The sequence below is a fragment of the Oenanthe melanoleuca genome, chromosome Z (assembly GCF_029582105.1).
Source record: "Oenanthe melanoleuca isolate GR-GAL-2019-014 chromosome Z, OMel1.0, whole genome shotgun sequence".
In the NCBI taxonomy this organism is placed as follows: Eukaryota; Metazoa; Chordata; class Aves; order Passeriformes; family Muscicapidae; genus Oenanthe; species Oenanthe melanoleuca.
This window is the reverse complement of record NC_079362.1, coordinates 28,255,271-28,272,405: the sequence shown is the minus strand read 5'-3', so window position 1 is coordinate 28,272,405 and position 17,135 is coordinate 28,255,271. Positions and strand designations below refer to the sequence as shown.

Below are 17,135 nucleotides of genomic sequence, written 5' to 3'. Positions count from 1 at the left end.
GCATCAGTGCAGACTTGTATAGAAATAATTTACTATCTGTTCCAAAATCTTCCGTATTGACTCATATTTCTAATGCTTAAATGTCTACATTTCTTGAGTAAATGCCCTGAATTTGATGGATTAGAGCCCATATATTGAGGCAAATATGTGTCTCTTAAACACTTCTAGAGGAGAACCCAAAAAGTTCTGGATGATAGTATTTTTTCCTGTTCTTTATCTAGGGTAAATCTAGGTTATTAAAAGTACTTATCTGGGGATTGGGTAATAAAATTAGTTAAGGTTTCTCGTAGTTCTCAGTGTTGCCAGATCTGCAGGCCTGAAAATGAGCAAAGACTTATATGAACACTTTGCTTTTGAGTCCAGAAGTTGTTATTCTTCAACAGGAAAGAAAAATTAGAATAGCTGTGCTGAAATTACTGGAAATCCATACATGCTGTTATGTACAAAAAAATAAGAAATTCCCTCAGGATCATACAGCCAGAAGGGTCTGATATTCACTAAGTTCTTATAATTTCTTTTATGAAATTCGGGCTTCTCCTAGGTTCAAAATATACACCCAAAAAGTCACTTAGAGACATCTCTGCTTACACTGGAAATGCAAAACCTGCTGATTCTTGAAACTGCTAAAATAAATTAAGACAATCCATTTCAGTTTTTTGTGGTGTCATCTTCTGCTGCTATGTATGCAGTCAACTGCACATTTTGCATTGTAAAGTTGTAAAGTTATACTTGGCCTTTAAATAAGTGTTAGGACTTATTTTGGAGCCCTTAAGCTTACTGAGTCTTGATTTTCCAGATGAAATTCAGAATGCTTTAAACTATGGACTTGAGGCATCCACATTCCAATATAATCAACAGATGTTTACAACTGATATACAACAGACAAGGCCTTTCTTTGGAGAGACTTATGGTTCATCCAGTAAAGATGTTTCTTCCCTGGTCTCTCCAAACATGAATTGATGTCTACATTTTCAGGGTAGTTGAATTGCTGATAAAAAATATAAATCTTAGATAAGCAATCTGCTGGAAAAAGTAAAGTTACAATCCACAAATAAAAATATGTTTTCTTTATGCCTGGAAATGTAGTGAAGCTTTGCTATTTAACTACTCAGAAGATATTTCCTATGTTTTGCAGAAGATAAAGACACCTTAAGAAAAGCTAGAAGATCTGTTGTCCCCTTTTAGTAGCAATGTCAATATGCTTCCATTTTCTGTTAGATGTGTATCTTGGTTGAAACAGTAAATTCAATCCTTCCTGAATTTCCTTCAGGCCTTGCACACAATCCTACTATGCATCCTTAAATCTTTCAGGTTTGCATTTTATCACTGCAATCTTTGGTATGGGATTTTGAAATGAGAGCTCATCATAGTAGAATATTGTGCTGCATTTCATTAATCAGTGAGTATATGAGAAAGAAAACAAAACTGTATACATTGCTATAAACACAAGGGTGACACCAGAGTTGAAGTAAAAGGTAAAAACTTTAGCAAGATGATACATGCAACTCTCCAAAACGGAACTGAGTGGGCTGGTTTATTTTGATGCTGAAAGAAGAATTTGCATGCCCAAAAGTGACCTTGACTGTTCCTGACTGGCAAAAGCCAAACCAAACCAAACCACAACCACAACCTTGATAGTCTTTAATGTCCCTTCCAACCTAGGCCATTCTATGATTCTGTGATTTTAAAAAAAATCTGTTATATAACAGCAGCTGGCTGATATAGATTTTTAATAACTATATAGCTGACTACAGTTTGACACCTTATATTCTTTTACATAATCTCTATTTTTAATGTAGCTGTGGTTTCTGGTATAATATTTTCAGCAGCACTAGGGATTGCATAGAAGCTTTTGGAATGAACATTAAGTCTCAATATTGAGAAGCAAATTTCAGAGCTTCATTTCTTCCTTGTTTACTGCATCACTGTGAATTAAATCATCCTTAGACTATAAAATCAGACTCAGTACACCTTCAAGTATAATCATGTGCAGTGGACATTTTGCCAGGGAATGTATAATAACATGAGATGTCAGGCCTGAAAGTCCAGGAACAACAGGATGCTGAAAAGCTACAGTCAAGTGAGAGACAGTGAGGAGCTCAGCTTTGCTCTGAATCTATTAAAAAGCCCTTGAGTGTGCAAGGAAGAGCAGGTGACCCAGGAGTGTGAATAGAACAGCTGTAGGTCAACAGAACTTTCAATTAATGCAATGTGGCATGTCTTGAGGAAGCACTTAAGGAGAGAGGCCACACAGTACAGTTCTTGGTCTCTCTGGAACATGCAAAAGGAACTAAGGGTATGAAAAACAGAGAAAATGGTATTTTCTGCAATAGTTTTTGGAAATGTTGTCATTATAAACATTAGAACAGAAAATTCTACTGTCATCACATTCTTATGCATAAAAGCATGAAGGATGAGGAGTGGAAATGGAATAATAAAAAGTAAGTATTCTATTGAAAATTTGGAGCTAGAGGAGCATCATCTTCCTTTCTTTATATATAAATAGAAGGCTAAGAAAAACTATCTTCAAATTTCAGAGAGGGTCATCAAGATTTTGTCAAGATTACTCTTGCATTTGTTAGTTTGTTTAGGTAGAGTTCCTGTGCTGAATTGGGTGTTCTGTCTCTGAAGCATACTGAGACTGCTTGACTGCCATTATTTGAACTCAGTCTAGCAAGTATGCAGAACAAATCAGTGCAAAATTCATTTTTTCACCATAAAGCTGTTTGTGCCTGTGCAAACATAAGTATACATTTGAAATCTGTCTGTAATAATTTCTCTACAAAACTTGGCACTTTAATAGGAAAAAAAATTTGGAAACAATTGTGTACAAAATCGGAACAGATTTAATTTAATGATTCCAAGGAAAGGAGAGATCCCATATAATTTATTTAAATGTATTCACTCTAAAAATAGTCATTTATATTAAGCAGAAAGCAGTCACCATTTAATTTCCTTGATGTCTTGTTGGCTAAGATGATCAGTGCCTCTGCTGCACATAAAGATTCATCTGGAAAAAGGGGTGAAAAGAGAAAAGGGAGTAAACCAAAAACTGTGTTATTTTAATTTTCCTTTGGACACTGGGGTTTTGGAATGGGATGATCTCTAAGGACCCTTCCAACTAAAGTCTTTTTATGATTCTGTGTTTACAACAGTGCTGCCTTTCAGAATCAGAGACTCACCATTATGGGACAAGGTCATTTCTGCAGTATTGACATGTATACAAAAACTTGCGTTTTTCATGGAAGTCAAATTTCCCATGAAAATTAAAGGTTATATCTTAAACTAATCTAAATCATGTTATCTCTGAAGTTATATTAGTTTACAAGAAATTATGATAACCCTTAAATCTGTTTTGGAAATTCTGCTAACTCTATATTGAAGCTCGTGGGAGAAATATTTTGAAATATTTTTGATGAAAAATATTATGAAAGTTGCCACTTTTATTCATTTGAACATTTTTACAGTGAAGATGTTTATTATTTTTTTGTTAGTATGACATATTATTTATCTGCCTAAAAATCAATACCAAATATCAAAATTCAGAGGAAGCTTTTTGCTTGCAGTAACATCCTTCATATGGTATCCAGGAACCAAAAATACATCTATTAATTTCAGTCATGAAATATTAGGATTGTATACACTGTGCTATCAAATCAGAAATTATTTAACAAATGTTATGAGGAGAGAGGGAAAAAAAATTACAGCTGTATTGTCCCTACTTTAAAAATCAGTACTTACAGTATCCATAGAAAGCTAACATCTACCTAAATATTACAAAAAGTATATCAAAAACAACCCAAGCAAAAAAATCCCCCACAAAACAACAACAAAATAAAACAAAAAACCCACGAAAAAAACAAGCAAACAACACCCCAAAAACAAATAAAACCCCACCAAAATAAAAATCAAACTTAAATTAAATACAACAGACCCATTTATTTTCATGCAAAAAATCCTAGTAGATCTACAAATTGTATAGAGAGAAGGAAATTGAGGACATGCATCCTAAAATTAAGCAAACATATTACACCTGTGTGTTTCCTTACAGCTCACAACATACTTTCCAAACACTCGGGGCTATGTTTTTATTAATTATGGCTTTTGCACAGAATGTTTTCTTTCAGAATCATAATTTAAGACAAGTCAGATGACCCAGTCCTGTCACCACATGACTTTCTGGGTAGGAAGTAGGTAGAGCCACTGAAGTTACTGGTGTGGTCAGGTACTTCTAAAACTGTGCTTATCTTATGCACTGCATAATTTTTCTTTTGCTTCTTTTGCCCTCTTTAATTTGGAAACCACTCTTAATTTTAGGGACGATTTTTTAAAATGATGGAGTTTCCTCATTGCATCTCAAAACATCTTAATCACATCCAGATTTATCTGTCTAGATACTTTGTACTATTTACAGTGTCCCACTTTCCCACTTTTCATGAACCACCCTTTAAAGGAAAGTAGCTCTTCATAGTTGAACAATTGATTCCTTGTAAAGCAGGGCTGCTTTTGATAAAAACAGAACTGTGGCATTCATAACTTCAATAAAAAATTTTCAAGGTATCTGTGATTCTTGAAATAGCAACTAGACCCATAATATACACTATAATCAGAGAATCAGCATAGAATCATAGAATAGTTTTGGTTGGAAGGGACTTTAAAGACCCTCGAGTTCCAATCCCAAGAGCAGGGATGCCACTTACTAGATCATGTTGCTCAAAGCCACATCCAACCCCACTTAGCACAATAACAGGCATAAGGCATCCAGCACTTCTCAGGGCAACATTTTCCACTGTTTTACCACCCTCACAGTAAAGAATTTCTTCCTAAGATCAAATCTAAACTTTCCTTCTTTCAGATTAAAGACATTGCCCTTTGTCCTATCACCATGTGCCCTTGTGAAAAATACTGCATTTGTGCAATGCAACAGTAACATGATGCAGAACAGCGGAAAAAAAGAAAAAAAATCAAATAATTAAAGCCCCAGAAGGAAGTGAGATTATGCTTGGATAACCCTGGGGAAAAATACTTTCAACACATCTATATGCAGGGGCTAAAACAGCTGCATAGCATCCTAAAATTATGTCAGTGATGGTGAAAGTGATCAGAACTTTTAAATGGAAGTAATAGACAGAAGACAGGAGATACATGAAATGTGGAATTAAGTTTTAGTATAAAAGAAATGCCAGTGCAGTTCCAGTGAGAGTCGTTTTTTCGCAAAATTAAGCAAGATGACAGGTTGATAAACCTGAAGAGAAAATTAAATCTATCAGAAGAAAAAATAACTTTTGAACTTTGAGTGGAAACCATTCTGATTAATGCATCTGATCCATTTGCATTAGGATTCTCATTTTAACTATGCAAAATTATGTCACATTATTTAAACTGTACAGCTGTGAAGGCTACTCCATACTTTGAGTGTGACAAGCTTATACTTTTTAAGCTGCAAATTATAAGGTGTGATAATATTCTAGCTTCATTTAACCATGTTATAGAGCTACTCAGCTCTGATGAGCATGTTTATGAGAATTCATTTTACAAAGATGATATGCAATGTGCAGAAACAAAATAAAATAATTATTGTTGCTGCTGTTAGCAAAATGTATATTTTGTGTGTAGCAGCAGGTAGATGGATAATTGTTAGCAGAACTGCATGCTGTGGAGGAAGACACATTTTCTGGGTCACTAAATATGCAGCTCACTCAGTTTAGGTAAAAGAGTAATTGAAGGATAGAAGATTTGCTGTAGCAGTGGATTGGAGATTCTAGTTCACTAAATAAGACACGGTTTGCAGTAGTCAGAAAACCTTTTTTCTTCTTTTATTAACTGACCAGGTTCTGGGATGTTCCCCTCCTACTTGAGTTCCAGTTTTTGCCTTAAGTTCATTTTTCCCCCAGTGCACAGACAATTTCAGATAGCAGTCTGTATGTCTGTGATACATCTCGGATAGTGAGATGCTGTGAAGGCTGTCACATTCCATCTCTCGTTTCTTTCCTCTCAGTTACATAAATAGCAAGAATTTAAACACTGTCACTCCAGGATTATGTGAACCCTTGAACATAACCAAGATTTCTTTGAGAGTCACTGAGACCAGCCATGGGTACTGCAAGCTCTAAGGCATTGTTTTTCCTGTGTTCAGCAATTAATGCATCAGCTTAATTTCAAAGCAGCTGTGAATAAAACTGAAGTTGTCTGAAGGACTCTGTCATGGAGCTTTGTCTGGCCTGTTGGGGCCTGGCTGGAGGGACTGCATTGCCTTTGCACTTGTGTTCCTGTCCAGCTCACCTCGGAGATACACGTGGAAGATTTGGTTTGTACCAGAGACAGTCAAGCGTGAGCACTGGCTCCAAAAAACAACTGATCAAAGAGACTGGCGTGAGTCTTGCCTAAAAACTGAAAAGGAAAATCATAAGTGCCATTTCACTGCTCAGAGCAAAAAATTTTCCTTTTCAACCAGATGAGGGTTTTGTTTCCAAAATGCTGTCTTTTTCTGGAGGCTGCTGCATAAAGGAAAAAGCTAAGTGCTTGAGAGGAAAACCCACATAAATAGTTAAGCTGACATTGTTGTAAGTTCTCTCTTTACTACAATGCCTATTGACCTCCTTCAATTCAAGTACCATACTTATCTTACATAATCTTCTAATGATATATTTCCTGTTAAAATGCTGGGATTTTTATCTCCACTCTCAAATTAGCATTGTGATATTCCCAGTATATTCAATTTTAAAAAAAGCTACTGGAATAAGAAGGAAAATTTTGTGTTTGAAACATGTATTTGGCAGAGCAATCAATTTTGAATTAATGCCTGTTGGAAAGTAGTTAGATAATTTTACCTTCACAGACACTCTTTTACTGAGGTCTTTCAAAGTAAGCATATTGTACTTTTGAATATATTTATTGTTTTAAAATAATTTATCTTTCCTTTTGAGACTGTTCTCAGATCTGAAGTGCATATAAAAATAATTGTTAAAAAAAAAAGGACAACACAGAATTACCTGGATAGTTTTGTTTGGTAAAAAGTGTTTGATTACATTATAGCATCCCATTAATATAAGCTTTATTTTCAGTTGAAATCAAGACTCTGAAAAGTAAAGGCTTTACATTTTTGTAACCCTTAAAGGACACAGAGGAATAGACAAATATTGCACTTCTATGAGTCTTCTGTGTCCTATTTGGTGATACCAAAACACCACTGAGAATATACTGTCCTAGAGTTTTAGTCCTTATTCTCCTGTATAAACTACAATTGTTACATATATGAAACGTGATAAAAAACTTATTATGTCTCAAAATTACAGTCCTCAGGGGGAAATATCCTACCCCTTATTTTGTATATTTTCCAGCTATTCTGTCCCTTACACACACTTTTGAAAGAGCATTTGCTACAATAGAATCTTGTGGCATTTATTTACCTAGATGTTAAACAAAAGCATTCAAATGAGACCTTTCAAAAATTCAAGAGAATCTGAAAGTATTTTGAGGTAAGCCTTTAGTTAGGTGTCACTGATATTTCAGTCTAACTGGAGAACCTCTGCTGAAATTCATAAGACAGTTCTGCACAGTTCTATAAGTGGTACAAAGGACTAACTGTTCACATTGCAGTGATTTTGTTCCTCTTCTTGTCCCAGGTAATAATAGAAGGTGTTCCTTCTTTGGTCTTCAACTTTCATTAGTGCATTGCTTAGTTAAAGCATTCAGGAATGCCAAAACACAATTGCCAAAACTGTGATACCTTTTTTTAAGATAGACCTTAACCATTGTTTTTTGGTTGGTTTTTGTTGTTTGGGGTTTTTTTTGGTTTTTGGTTTTTGGGGTTTTGTTTGTTTGGTTTGTTGGTTTTTGCTTTTGGTTTTGGTTTTTGGTTTTTGGTTTTTTTTCTTGTTGCCTTAAGTGCTGTCTAGACAGACATAGCATAAGTAAGGGCAGAGATTGATGAAGAAGTTTGAAACACCAATTCTGGAGAAAAGTTTTCTTTTATTACAACAAGAGTTCATTATTTTGTGACTAGTATTAGTTAAATTAATTATCTAATATCTGACCCACCATTAAACCTTCCAAAAATGGCAGCAAAAAAATGGAAGTTAACAATAAAAGTCTCCAAATGAAAGCTTTTAAAGTTTTCAGAAAGAAAGACAGAAAGAATTGTTCAACAAGTACTTGGTTTAAGCCAAACTAAATAGATCATAGTTTAAAAAATTAATCTCTAGAAAAACATTTTGTTTTGAGCATACTTAGTTTTGAAAATAAAACTTCAGGAGCCTATAAACACAGGAAAAAAATTATAGTTGAAAGGAGGATTCATATTACAATTTCTTTTACAACATTTAATTTGTACCTGACAGAACCACTTGGAAAAACCTAAAATGAGTTCGAAAAATATCTGTATGACTGTTTTTTTAAAAATTAGAAATTAGAAATATGACCAAAATCCCCAAGTAATGTTCCTTTTTGTGAGCAAATTTTTATCACAGTCAGATGAAATGAGCTTTCTCCTGGGTTTTTTTGTTTGTTTGTTTGTTTGTTTCAAGTAATTAACACATATTAGTCAGCCTGGATAAAAAACATGTCTTAGCTCCTATCACAGTCTTACAAAGGGAAAATTATTATGTTTCATTTCTCAGCTTTTCTTTATTGTTATTAATATATATATTATTATATTATTATATATTATTAATATGTAACAAACAGTAGGAAAAAATATAATATTCCAAATTTAATTATGTATTAAATTCTGGCTACTAATCTTAAAAAGGAAGTAGTTGCTATAAATTGACCAGATATACTGGGTTTTCATATGAAGACTGCATCTCTTGACAAAAACACAGTTGCAGGAATGTGGGATACTTTGATTTGTGAAGACAGTGTCAATAGGAATAAATAAGCACTTCCTCTCAGAAAAATAGGGACAACTAAAGAAATGTCCTGGAAGAAATATGGGATTTCCAAAGGGAATATTTTCACAGAAGGGAAAATTTCTGGAACTGGTTGCTCCTGGAATTTATTCAGTACAATTTGTATCTAGGTTGAAGAACCTATCAGGAAAGTGAAATGGAGCAGGATCTTTGCTTCAACAACCAGCCTACAATCTCTCAGGCAAAGAGGTCTAAATTAATGATAAGAGGTTTGGCAATATTGAAATATTTAGCTGTTTCAGCAGTCTTATAGGGTGCACAGTAGCTCTGCTCAAAAACTGAGCAGCTCAATAAGGACGAGCACCTTGTGAGAGCCAGGGCAGAGGTATAGAAGGGTGTTTTGGCCTGAGGACCTCATGCCTGTGCATGCAAGCACAAGTGATTTCTTTGCAGCTCTGCTGTGCAATTCCAGTAATTTTGTATGGCAGCCAAGGTGGCTGTTTCCCTAAGGGGGTCAGAGGAGGGAGATTTCAGCCATTTCCTGTCACTTTGCAAAGCATCATTTTAGACTGTCTTGCTAATAAATGAAGTGTAGCTTAGGGCACAGAGACATACCTTTCAGATACAATTTCAGTCTGAAAATTTTGGGGATCTGATTTTACTTGTATATTCAGGTCTGTAATGTTTTTATTGGTATTCACTGATATTTGGCCATTAAATAGTTCTGGTTGCTATGAAGAGGTTGGTAGAATGATCTTTTATATTCAGGACTTTTTTTTCCTTTGTCCTCTCTAATAATAGGAGATTTACTAGACCATAATGGTTAAGACAGAAAGGATTTTTAAATTTTTAGGGTTTTTAAATGAGATTAAATGAAACAAGTTTTCTGACATTACACATTAAACTGCTAAAAATAGTACTCACAACCTCTAATCCAGCTCTCTGTTTATATACCTGAAGAAGGTAATTGTCTTCTGAGCAGAAAGCTGAAACAAAAATTGTTTTGTGTTGGAAGGGATCCATTTTCCAAGATCATATAGTCCATATCATCTGCCATGATCAGGGACATCCTTCATTAGATCAAATTCCCATCCAGCCTGGCTTTGAACACTTCCATGGATTGCGTATCCACAACTTCTCTGGATAACCTGTGTCAGTTTTTACCATTCTCATGTAAAAAATACATTATACTTATATAACTTCATCATACTAAATCTACTCAAATACTCTCAAATTTCTTTCAATTTAAAACTCTTGCTGCTCTTGCTGTCTGTAAGAAACTTAGAAAAAAGTCCGTGTCTTTTATACAGACTCCTTTTTAAATATTGGAAGGGTGCAATGAGGCCTCCTGGAGTGCTCTATTCTATAGGCCAAAAAATTTGGTTTTCTCAATCTTCCTCCACAGGGAAGATGTTTCAGCCCTCTTGTCATTCATCGATCATGGAAGATCATTTGCACTGTCTTCTTCTGGACCTTCACTAACAGTGCCATGTCCTTCCTGCACTGGCACCCCAGAGCTGGATGCAGGGTTCCAGCTGGGGTCTCACAGAGCAGAGCAGAGGGGCAGAATCCCCTCCCTCCCCTGCTGCCCACACTGCTCTGGATGCAGCCCAGGATGTGTTTGGTTTCTGGTCTGGGAGTGCCCATGGCTGGGTCATGTCCACATTTTCAACCATCACCACCCCCAAGTCGTTCTTGGCAGGGTCCCTTCATCCCCCAGCCCATGGGATACTGGAGGGTATCCTGACCCAGGTGCAGGACTTTGCACACATTCTTTTGAACTTCAAGTGATGTGCACAGGGCCCCCTGTCAAACCTGTCAGGGTACCTATGAATGGCATCCCTTTACTCCACCAAATACAGTTTGTGTGCTCTGCAAACTTGCTGAGAGGTGGTTAATCCCAGTATGTCACTGAGGAAGGTGTTTATGGCACAGTTGCCAGTATAGACCCTTGAGGGTCATCACTCATCTCTGGTTTCCACCTGGACACTGAGACACTGACTATAAAAGTTTTTGGGTATGCCATCCAGACAATTCCTCACCCAATTAAAAATCTATCCATCCATCCATCCATCCATCCATCCATCCATCCATCCATCCATCCATCCATCCATCCACCCATCCATCCACGTCTGTCCCATTCAGTGGCAGGAATGTTTTGGAGGACCATATCCAAGGCCTTATAGGTAAATGACACCTGTAGTTCTTTCCTTGTCCTCTGTTCAGTCATTGATTTAGTATGGCATGATTTGGTCTCTGAAGTTACATTTGTTGTGTCTCCTCCGGGGATTCTACATGTTTCAACATAAGGAAATCATAGTTTTTTCCAGGAGAAACTGCACCTTACAAGGCACAGAGATGAGGCTGACTGGTCAGTCATTCCCAGGATTCTTCTTTTTATCTTCTCATTAATTACTTTTTATTATGTCAGAATGTATTTTAGGTTTACTTCTTTTATGAGAGGAGTTTTTTTCCCATTTGTTATTCAGAAATTTAAATGTGATTGACATAATAAGGGAATAGAAAATTATATGGCTTGTCTTAACTAATTCTGAAATTTCTTAGCTACTAGATTGTTCTCAATTATTTTGTGAAAAGGAATGTGAAAAAAAACTAAGGAAAATCCTTGACAGAGGTCAGAATTTTCAGACAAGAATATTGCAGTTACAAAATACATATCCAGCAAACTCTTGATTTAAGACAGTTTCTCATTTATAGTGTGCTTCCCTATGAAGTTGCTCCATGGATCTTGATTTTCTTGTCCAGTTCCAAAGCTGCAGAAGAAAATAGCCATTAGCTCCTCTGCATAGTGCAGAGTGTACAATGTCTTCACAGGTGCAGACACAGCTGACCTCAGTTGCCATTGTCACATACCACAATGCTTGTTTTAGGCCAGTGGGTATTTCCCTGGAAAATGTATTCCTGTAGGGAGAGAATGTTGAGTGTTGATAGCTGCTCTATCATCCTGCAAACACAGTGATTTTAGGATTGCAAGTGACTGCTTTAGTAATGAGTTGGTGCAAGACCTCTAATTAAAGGAAGACTTACATCTGCTTTTGTGTACAGCTAGAATCATTAATAATGGTAAAAATATTTTTGCCTTGCAAGCATTGCAGATTTTTCTGCTTCTCTTTATTAAGAGCAAATTTCTAGAAAAAAAAAATTATATTCTACCTCTATACTCAGTCCTGCTCTTAATGTAAATTGCTAGAGATGAATCAGGATATATTCTTTTTGATCCTCTGTATTCTCTTTCATAATTTCTTTCAAATGAAGACAGGATACTACCTTTAAGAAAGAAAAAAATGACAAATTTGTTTTATTTGTGTTTTTGAACAGAGATCTTACTAACGTTTTATGAGACATTTTTATTCTGACAGAAACAATAGCGCATTAATTCAGGTCAATTCTCTTTTTTTAAAGTACCAATAAAATAATAATAATAAAAATACATTATTCATTTTGTATGAAGCCCCCTTCCCCTCAAAAAGATGTCAAGACATCTGAGAAAACAGACACTACCTGCATTTTCAAAGAATGGGTATTTTCTTATAAAAACACTTATGGCATGTCTTGCTGGTTTTGGTTGTACAGATTTGTGACACTCAGACATAGATCATGTAAAACACACAAGCCTTTATTAATAAGTAGTTCATAAATACAAAAAAACCAAGCACAAACTCAAATCTTTTTTTTTTTTTATGGTGCTCTTTGGTTTTTTTTTTTTTTTTTTTTTCTTTTAAATTCCCTACATGAATCTTACTGTTAGAAATTATCAGTAATTGTTGGCAATGTTTGTGATAACTGAACACAAATTATACACTCAGTTCCAATGGTTGCAAAGAGATGCTAGGGAATACTTTTTTGGAAAAGCAGCATAAAAGCTATAAAAAACAGGAAGGTGAAATTTATCTAAAATGAGTTAAAATATTTAATTCTCATATTTGTAAGTAAGTCTCTTGAGGTGAAGACAGGGAAAATAGAATCAATTATACACTTCAGCCTAAAGAACTTTTTATGGAATATTTTTATTTAATTAACTACCAGCTTTCCACAAGGCAGTAAAATTCATTGATATTTATATATAAATGATGTAAAATTGGTTCTCTGGCTCTTCCTTTGTTAGTACTTCTACTGTATAAATAACTTTAATTGGATTTTGCACACTAAAAATAAATTTTCATATTAAATAAAGTCAATTTTCCTATCTTTCTATAGCCTCCTAGGGGAAAGTAGATATATGGATAAGATAATCCATCCTTAGTATCAATGGTGTGAATAAAACACTTTTTAAATACAGCCTGAGAAAGGGTTCTTAGCTGGTTACATTTTGGAAGGCTGTGCTATGCTTTAAGCTAAACTTGCTGACAATGTGAGCTGGGGTCATCAATCTGTTTGATGCTCTAGTGAGCTTAAAGAAAAAAATGTGAGAAAGTTCATAGGTGGAAAATAGCAGATAAACCCTATCATTGTTACAAAATACAAACAACTCAGTGTTAGACCTTGCACTTTCAAGTAAAAAGCAATGCAATAGGAAACAAGAAACTGTATTGACATCCCATTTTAATCCTTGTTAGAACATTTCTTAAGACTGTCACATGCCAGATCAAGCTACTTTGAAAAACAAGTTGGTTTTGGTTTGTTTGTTTGTTTTTTTTTGTTAGTTGGTTGGTTGGTTGGTTGGTGGGTTTTTGTTGTTTTGTTTTGATTTGGTTTGGTTTGGTTTGGTTTGGTTTGGTTTGGTTTGGTTTGGTTTGGTTTGGCTTGGTTTGGTTCTTTTTTTTGATTTTGTTTTATCAAAAAATGTCTCCCCCAAGCATACTCAGAAGCAGCTGTAAAAATTCTTTGCTGAAAAAGTGACATTTCTCATGCAAAAGGTTTTCAAGTGTTTGGTATATCTTCTTGTTTCACCATTCCTTTTTATGCATGTACAACATTTCTTTATGCATAATGGAAAATTGGGATTTATATCACTTCCCTAAAGGATCATAAAAATAAACAAAAGAAGCCGATTTTCATTTGCAGCAGACATTCAGAAGAAGCTTTGAAGGGTGTGTCATAATTTCACTCCAGACAGCAATTAACCACCTCAGAGCCAATTTCTCACTTCCCTCCAGTCACATGGGGAAGAGTAAAAATGAGAAAATTCCTGGATTGAAAATAAAACAGCTTAATAAACGAAATAATAATTACAAAAATAATAATAAAAATGTAGTGAAAGGGAAAGTAACAAAAAGAGGGAAAAACAAAGCCCGAGAAAAATGAGGGACGCAAATAAAAAACATCTGCTCACCACCAACCAGGCACTTCCAATGGGGCTGGAAAGCCCTGGGCCAGCTTTCCCTGTGCTGAGCATGATGCCGTGTGGCCAGCTGGGGTCAGCTGTCCTGGCGTGCTCCCTCCCAGCTTCTTGTGAACTGCTGACCCCGTTTGCAACATAAGAATCTGAAAAGTCCTTGGCTTGGTCTAAGCACTGCTCAGCAACTGAACCAACTGTGAGTTATCAACACTCTTGTCACCCCAAATGCAAAACCCAGCACTGTACCTGTTGTTCAGGGGAAATAATTCTGTACCACCTGAAAGGCATGGAAGGAACATTGAGCTGTTTCATTTATTTGTTTTCCATTTTCTTATCCATTCTCATTCCATGCTCTGCAGCAAACAGCTCCTCCTTAATCTCACAGTCTGACCATGAAATGTTATGATAGAGATGTAAATGGAAAGCACTAATTTACTCTAGTTAATCAGAATGGAAGAGGATGTTCCTTCATTAAAACAGACTCACCAGTCTGGCTCCTGTATATTACTGAATTTACTGTTAGAAAAAAATGCATAAAATACTAAATACAATGAAAACCAATAATAGCTGTTAGACTTGCAAAAGGTTTATACCTTTGTTTAATACCTCCTATTTTATTGTGTTCTTCAGCTATCACTAAATATGAAACTAATAACTCCCTAGTTTTGTTACATTTAAAGAAAATAATCTCTTGACACTAACAGGTTTTTGATTTATAGAGTGGAATAGAACGAGATACTAAGCTAATATAAATAATTGAACACAATCTAACAGAAATAGTATCCTGATACTAATCATTTACCATTTGAGAGCAAAAGAAAGTTTTGCTGTTGCTTCCTTAAAACCTTGCTTTTTCCTTTTGCTGGGATAAGCTCAGATGTGGAAGTTAGTGGGATGTAGTGGGAGAAGTCAGTTCAGATTAAAAGGAAAAAGATTGTATGGATTAACTGACAGACTGGGTTATATTCAAGGTTCATGTCAAAAAGTATAAATGGTTCTCAGCTAGTACACTTTATGCATTATATGTAACATTATTATTAACTGAAGTACCAATCCATGTGATGCTCCTTCTTATTTTTTGTGTGGTTTTAATTGAACATGGTTAAGATCTTATTAAAGGAATTGTCTCATTCTATTTTTTTTCTCTTCTCGTGGTATAATCTGGGTAATTCATTAATTCAAAATAAATGAAAGAGAAAGAAAATTAAATGCACTGCTGAGAAAGACCAAAATTTTACATGGCAGCTTTTTCCAAATTCAATGGACTTAAATTTCTTGGTTGGTAGAAAGCTCACATAATTTCTAGGATTAATTCCCAAATGAAATGTTTTAGCAATGTTTGAAGGAAAGCAATAGTGAACTGAGAGAGGTAGGGATTATATTTTATTTTGTTTTGCAGGTTTTAAGGCCAGCACATAACTAGCCTGACTCAGACAGAAGAAAAAAAAAATCTTCATTTCCATTTAAATAAAATTTTACCTCTAGTGTTGTGCCTTTTTACCTCTTTTACCTCTAGTACTGTAAAGAAAACTATGGACACTTAAATTGAAATAATGTAATCATTAAAAAAATCCTACATATAAACACCTGTTACTTAATATATTGAACATAATTTTCATTACAGCTCAACAAAGGTAAAACAGACATCTAATAACATTATAAGTCTCACATGTTTTTTATGAATATTCTTTCTATAAATATACTTTCTGTAAATGTTCCAATAGTCAGATTTCAATACATTTGTTTCATTGTTCAATTGCATCTTTTACTTTAATATTCTACAGGAATCCAGTGTTTTGTTGTCTCCCTCTCAAATAGATGTTGGACCAGATGAAATGAAGAGTGATCATATTTCCACTGATTTGTATTGCATCAATTCTTAAATTTTCCTTTTCTCACTAAATTTTTGTTTACATTTTTGTAGTTTTTCTTTTAATTAATTCTGTTTTCTTTCATACATAATTCAAAGCATTTCTTTAGTATTGTTCCTTCTTTTTTTGGACTTTCAATTTAGGGCAGCAAGTGATTTTTCCACAGAGTGTTTTAAGGCAAACTAATGTAAAATTTTCTTTTAAACCCTGCTCTCATTTCCATTGAAGGCAATAGCAATATCAAAGTATTAATTAGGAATAGGAGTGGGTCTTTACACTCTGGAAGTCAATGTCTGTCTCTGAATTTCAGAGTCTGGATGGCACTGAAGTTCCTAAAATTAGCATCTAGGATTGAGACAAACTTTCTCAGCTTCCTTAAACTTTTACCCATGCCACCAGTCCAAAGGCAGTTGTGTTGAGGCCAATTTCCATCCTTTCTGTAACACAAGTTTAGGCTTCAGCAATATTGTAACTGGAAGAGAACATAAGAGGTTTTCTTCCCTGGACATCATAGTATGGAGAGTTTGAATTATTATTTTCACACAGGAGGCAAGTATTTATGAGGCACTGCCATTACTAACAGAACACAAAAATGCTGGAAATAAATCCTCCATAAAACACAAAATGTTAGGAATGGCTAATCCTTCATCTTTGTTTGCCAGGTTGAGTCTGAGATCCATTAGAAAGTTTTAAACAGTAAGTTTATAAGAAAATTTACTTGAAATATATCAATATTATCAAATTGTGAGTTGGAAAATTTGACTCCTTACTAGGCACGATGCAAAACAATAGATTGTAAAGGCCTAGCTGTATTATAAATTACATATATAAATAAAAAATAGTAGGTCTTGTTGACATGGTACTTTGTTTTTTGTGCCTGGGCTGACAGATGTCCTTGTGCTGTGTTTAGGCTGTAGTAACACCTCATCACCTCACTTCTCTTTGTGACACAGAACAAGCACGTGGCAGAGACTACCCAAACTAACCCTCTGTAACCTATTTCACTTACAGTTCTCCTGTGTTAACAAAACATGAACCAGAAATATGAAGAAATTGCTCATTTTTACTCCACAAAATCTCTTAGGTGTCCTTTTTCTACTTAAAAAATATTACTTG

The 17,135-nt window shown here is 35.0% G+C and overlaps 1 protein-coding gene across 5 annotated transcripts in view; it reads left to right on the top strand.

Annotated features, from left to right (window-relative positions):
• The window catches only part of LINGO2 (leucine rich repeat and Ig domain containing 2), a 472,281-nt gene that overhangs the window by 168,300 nt on the left and 286,846 nt on the right, over positions 1-17,135 (top strand). The gene's annotated exons all lie outside the window — the stretch shown is intronic.